This window comes from Doryrhamphus excisus, linkage group LG11 (genome assembly GCF_037039965.1).
Source record: "Doryrhamphus excisus strain RoL-2023G ecotype Guam linkage group LG11, RoL_Dexc_Guam_v1.1, whole genome shotgun sequence".
Taxonomy (NCBI): Eukaryota; Metazoa; Chordata; class Actinopteri; order Syngnathiformes; family Syngnathidae; genus Doryrhamphus; species Doryrhamphus excisus.
The window spans coordinates 9,689,001-9,695,000 of NC_136367.1; the positions used below are offsets into that span (position 1 = coordinate 9,689,001).

Genomic DNA, 6,000 nt, shown 5'->3' on the forward strand with positions numbered 1-6,000 from the left:
CAAATCCTGGCCTTTGCTGAAAGGACCTTCTCACATGAACTCTGACTCTCATGAGCACTGACTTCTTCTTGAAGGGCTCAGCTGTGTTGTACAATCTGACAGTCCTTTGCTGCCACATCATTCCCATCGAGGACAATGGACATGACCAGGAAAATGCCAGCTGTGGGATTTCAAGCAGTGCCTTCTGAGAGAAAAGAGTCTTAATCTGGCGCTGAAGACCAATCATCCACACAACCTAAAGTGGTGCCCTGATCAGGAAAAAAACTGTGACCTTGTGAGGTTCGCTGACAATGGAGGACACTCAAAAGGAGCTGGACAAAGCAACACACTCCTCAGCCTCCCTGGGAAAGTCTATTCCAGGGTGCTGGAGAGAAGGGTACAACTGTTGGTCGAACCTCTGCTACAAGAGGTCCAATGTGGTTTTTGTCCTGGTCGCGGAACACTAGACCAGCTCTGTTACAAGTTGTTGTGGATGAGTGGTTAAGGCGATGAACTAATCCATTGGGGTTTCCCCGTGCATCAAATACTGCCGACAACGTACAGTTTTGGGGGCACTCTTGGTGTCAAGACATCACTGATGGTGGCGATCCATGGGAAGTCATCAGACCAAAAACATGTCAGGGAATCCATTAAATCCTTTTCAGTCATGGTGTAAGGACGCCTGTTACAATAGAGATCTAGGTGAAATTGCCTGCACTGGAAAAAGCAGAGAACCACCTTCGCAGCTGAAATAGCTCAGTTGGGAGAGCATTAGACTGAAGATCTAAAGGTCCCTGGTTCAATCCCGGGTTTCAGCACAGTCCCTCTTTACGTCCTGACTTGGCTAATAGTCTGAGAAGGCCTTTGCTGAAAGGACCTTCTCACATGAACTCCGACTTTCATGAGCACTGACTTCTTTTTGAAGTCAGTGTTGTGTTGTACAATCTGACAGTCCTTTGCTGCCACATCATTCCCATCGAGGACAATGGACATGACCAGGAAAATGCCAGCTGTGGGATTTCAAGCAGTGCCTTCTGAGAGAAAAGAGTCTTAATCTGGCGCTGAAGACCAATCATCCACACAACCTAAAGTGGTGCCCTGTTCAGGAAAAAACTGTGACCTTGTGAGGTTCGCTGACAATGGAGGACACTCAAAAGGAGCTGGACATAGCAACACACTCCTCAGCCTCCCTGGGAAAGTCTATTCCAGGGTGCTGGAGAGAAGGGTACAACTGTTGGTCGTGGTGCCAAGACTTCACTGACGGTGGCGATCCATGGCAAATCATCAGACCAAAAACATGTCAGGGAATCAATTAAATCCTTTTCAGTCATGGTGTAAGGACACCTGTTACAATAGAGATGGAAAAAGCAGAGAACCACCTTCGCAGCTGAAATAGCTCAGTTGGGAGAGCATTAGACTGAAGATCTAAAGGTCCCGGGTTTCAGCACAGTCCCTCTTTACGTCCTGACTTGGCAAATAGTTTGAGAAGGCCTTTGCTGAAAGGACCTTCTCACATGAACTCTGACTCTCATGAGCACTGACTTCTTCTTGAAGGGCTCAGCTGTGTTGTACAATCTGACAGTCCTTTGCTGCCACATCATTCCAGTCGAAGACAATGGACATGACCAGGAAAATGCCAGCTGTGGGATTTCAAGCAGTGCCTTCTCAGAGAAAAGAGTCTTAATCTGGCGCTGAAGACCAATCATCCACACAACCTAAAGTCACTAGACCTTCTCTGTGACAAGTTGTTGTGGATGAGTGGTTAAGGCGATGAACTAATCCATTGGGGTTTCCCCGTGCATCAAATACTGCCGACAACGTACAGTTTTGGGGGCACTCTTGGTGTCAAGACATCACTCATGGTGGCGATCCATGGGAAGTCATCAGACCAAAAACATGTCAGGGAATCAATTAAATCCTTTTCAGTCATGGTGTAAGGACGCCTGTTACAATAGAGATCTAGGTGAAATTGCCTGCACTGGAAAAAGCAGAGAACCACCTTCCCAGCTGAAATAGCTCAGTTTGGAGAGCGTTAGACTGAAGATCTAAAGGTCCCTGGTTCAATCCCGGGTTTCAGCACAGTCCCTCTTTACGTCCTGACTTGGCTAATAGTCTGAGAAGGCCTTTGCTGAAAGGACCTTCTCACATGAACTCCGACTTTCATGAGCACTGACTTCTTTTTGAAGTCAGTGTTGTGTTGTACAATCTGACAGTCCTTTGCTGCCACATCATTCCCATCGAGGACAATGGACATGACCAGGAAAATGCCAGCTGTGGGATTTCAAGCAGTGCCTTCTGAGAGAAAAGAGTCTTAATCTGGCGCTGAAGACCAATCATCCACACAACCTAAAGTGGTGCCCTGTTCAGGAAAAAACTGTGACCTTGTGAGGTTCGCTGACAATGGAGGACACTCAAAAGGAGCTGGACATAGCAACACACTCCTCAGCCTCCCTGGGAAAGTCTATTCCAGGGTGCTGGAGAGAAGGGTACAACTGTTGGTCGAACCTCTGCTACAAGAGGTCCAATGTAGTTTTTGTCCTGGTCGCGGAACACTAGACCAGCTCTGTTACAAGGTGTTGTGGATGAGTGGTCAAGGCGATGAACTAATCCATTGGGGTTTCCCCGTGCATCAAATACTGCCGACAACGTACAGTTTTGGGGGCACTCTTGGTGTCAAGACATCACTGATGGTGGCGATCCATGGGAAGTCATCAGACCAAAAACATGTCAGGGAATCCATTAAATCCTTTTCAGTCATGGTGTAAGGACGCCTGTTACAATAGAGATCTAGGTGAAGTTGCCTGCACTGGAAAAAGCAGAGAACCACCTTCGCAGCTGAAATAGCTCAGTTGGGACAGCGTTAGACTGAAGATCTAAAGGTCCCTGGTTCAATCCCGGGTTTCAGCACAGTCCCTCTTTACGTCCTGACTTGGCTAATAGTCTGAGAAGGCCTTTCCTGAAAGGACCTTCTCACATGAACTCCGACTTTCATGAGCACTGACTTCTTTTTGAAGGGCTCAGCTGTGTTGTACAATCTGACAGTCCTTTGCTGCCACATCATTCCCATCGAGGACAATGGACATGACCAGGAAAATGCCAGCTGTGGGATTTCAAGCAGTGCCTTCTGAGAGAAAAGAGTCTTAATCTGGCGCTGAAGACCAATCATCCACACAACCTAAAGTGGTGCCCTGTTCAGGAAAAAAACTGTGACCTTGTGAGGTTCGCTGACAATGGAGGACACTCAAAAGGAGCTGGACAAAGCAACACACTCCTCAGCCTCCCTGGGAAAGTCTATTCCAGGGTGCTGGAGAGAAGGGTACAACTGTTGGTCGAACCTCTGCTACAAGAGGTCCAATGTGGTTTTTGTCCTGGTCGCGGAACACTAGACCAGCTCTGTGACAAGTTGTTGTGGCTGAGTGGTTAAGGCGATGAACTAATCCATTGGGGTTTCCCCGTGCATCAAATCCTGCCGACAACATACAGTTTTGGGGGCACTCTTGGTGTCAAGACATCACTGATGGTGGCGATGCATGGGGAGTCATCAGACCGAAAACGTGTCAGGGGATTCATGGGAATTCATGTGAGATCCCCCAAAACCGTGAGCTGCAATACCACTCACAAGTTGTCAAGTCTCATGGTTGCTCATAAAATTGGCAAACACTTTCCATTGCATTTCGACTGATATACAACGGCAGAATCTGTGAGGTTCTGCATCTGTGACAATTTGTTGTGGCCGAGTGGTTAGGAAATTGCCTGGATCTTCATGGTTGCTGACTGAAGGTCCCTTGCATTTCAACTGAAAAATAACGGTATAATCGGTACGGTTCTTTGCAAGTTGTTGTGGCCGAGTGGTTAAGGCGATGGACTAGAAATCCATTGGGGGTTCCCCGCGCAGGTTCAAATCCTGCCGACACCGTGCAGTTTTGGGGCCACTCGTGGTGCCAAGGCTTCACTGACGGTGGCGATCCATGGCAAATCCTCAGACCAAAAACATGTCAGGGAATCAACTAAATCCTTTTCAGTCATGGTGTAAGGACACCTGTTACAATAGAGATGGAAAAAGCAGAGAACCACCTTCGCAGCTGAAATAGCTCAGTTGGGAGATCATTAGACTGAAGATCTAAAGGTCCCGGGTTTCAGCACAGTCCCTCTTTACGTCCTGACTTGGCAAATAGTTTGAGAAGGCCTTTGCTGAAAGGACCTTCTCACATGAACTCTGACTCTCATGAGCACTGACTTCTTCTTGAAGGGCTCAGCTGTGTTGTACAATCTGACAGTCCTTTGCTGCCACATCATTCCAGTCGAAGACAATGGACATGACCAGGAAAATGCCAGCTGTGGGATTTCAAGCAGTGCCTTCTGAGAGAAAAGAGTCTTAATCTGGCGCTGAAGACCAATCATCCACACAACCTAAAGTCACTAGACCTTCTCTGTGACAAGTTGTTGTGGCCGAGTGGTTAAAGGCTCCCTGGGAAAGTATGTTCCATGGTGCTGGAGAGAAGTGTACAACTGTTGGTCGAAACTCTGCTACAAGAGGTCCAATGTGGTTTTCGTCCTGGTCGCGGAACACTAGACCAGCTCTGTGACAAGTTGTTGTTGCCGAGTGGTTAAGGCGATGAACTAATCCATTGGGGTTTCCCCGCACATCAAATCCTGCCGACAACGTACAGTTTTGGGGGCACTCTTGGTGTCAAGACATCACTGATGGTGGCGATCCATGGGAAGTCATCAGACCAAAAACGTGTCAGGGGATTCATGGGAATTCATGTGAGATCACCCAAAACCGTGAGCTGCAATACCACTCACAAGTTCAAATCCTGGCCTTTGCTGAAAGGACCTTCTCACATGAACTCTGACTCTCATGAGCACTGACTTCTTCTTGAAGGGCTCAGCTGTGTTGTACAATCTGACAGTCCTTTGCTGCCACATCATTCCCATCGAGGACAATGGACATGACCAGGAAAATGCCAGCTGTGGGATTTCAAGCAGTGCCTTCTGAGAGAAAAGAGTCTTAATCTGGCGCTGAAGACCAATCATCCACACAACCTAAAGTGGTGCCCTGATCAGGAAAAAAACTGTGACCTTGTGAGGTTCGCTGACAATGGAGGACACTCAAAAGGAGCTGGACAAAGCAACACACTCCTCAGCCTCCCTGGGAAAGTCTATTCCAGGGTGCTGGAGAGAAGGGTACAACTGTTGGTCGAACCTCTGCTACAAGAGGTCCAATGTGGTTTTTGTCCTGGTCGCGGAACACTAGACCAGCTCTGTTACAAGTTGTTGTGGATGAGTGGTTAAGGCGATGAACTAATCCATTGGGGTTTCCCCGTGCATCAAATACTGCCGACAACGTACAGTTTTGGGGGCACTCTTGGTGTCAAGACATCACTGATGGTGGCGATCCATGGGAAGTCATCAGACCAAAAACATGTCAGGGAATCCATTAAATCCTTTTCAGTCATGGTGTAAGGACGCCTGTTACAATAGAGATCTAGGTGAAATTGCCTGCACTGGAAAAAGCAGAGAACCACCTTCGCAGCTGAAATAGCTCAGTTGGGAGAGCATTAGACTGAAGATCTAAAGGTCCCTGGTTAAATCCCGGGTTTCAGCACAGTCCCTCTTTACGTCCTGACTTGGCTAATAGTCTGAGAAGGCCTTTGCTGAAAGGACCTTCTCACATGAACTCCGACTTTCATGAGCACTGACTTCTTTTTGAAGTCAGTGTTGTGTTGTACAATCTGACAGTCCTTTGCTGCCACATCATTCCCATCGAGGACAATGGACATGACCAGGAAAATGCCAGCTGTGGGATTTCAAGCAGTGCCTTCTGAGAGAAAAGAGTCTTAATCTGGCGCTGAAGACCAATCATCCACACAACCTAAAGTGGTGCCCTGTTCAGGAAAAAACTGTGACCTTGTGAGGTTCGCTGACAATGGAGGACACTCAAAAGGAGCTGGACATAGCAACACACTCCTCAGCCTCCCTGGGAAAGTCTATTCCAGGGTGCTGGAGAGAAGGGTACAA

At 47.9% G+C, this 6,000-nt stretch overlaps 2 non-coding genes across 2 annotated transcripts; both read left to right on the forward strand.

The window, feature by feature from the left end:
• The first annotated feature begins 724 nt into the window (after positions 1 to 724).
• trnaf-gaa (transfer RNA phenylalanine (anticodon GAA)) lies at positions 725 to 797 on the forward strand. Its single transcript has one exon. It is a non-coding gene; the product is annotated as a tRNA-Phe (tRNA).
• Positions 798 to 3,813: 3,016 nt separating this feature from the next.
• Positions 3,814 to 3,895, forward strand: trnas-aga (transfer RNA serine (anticodon AGA)). Its single transcript has one exon. It is a non-coding gene; the product is annotated as a tRNA-Ser (tRNA).
• Positions 3,896 to 6,000: the final 2,105 nt, after the last annotated feature.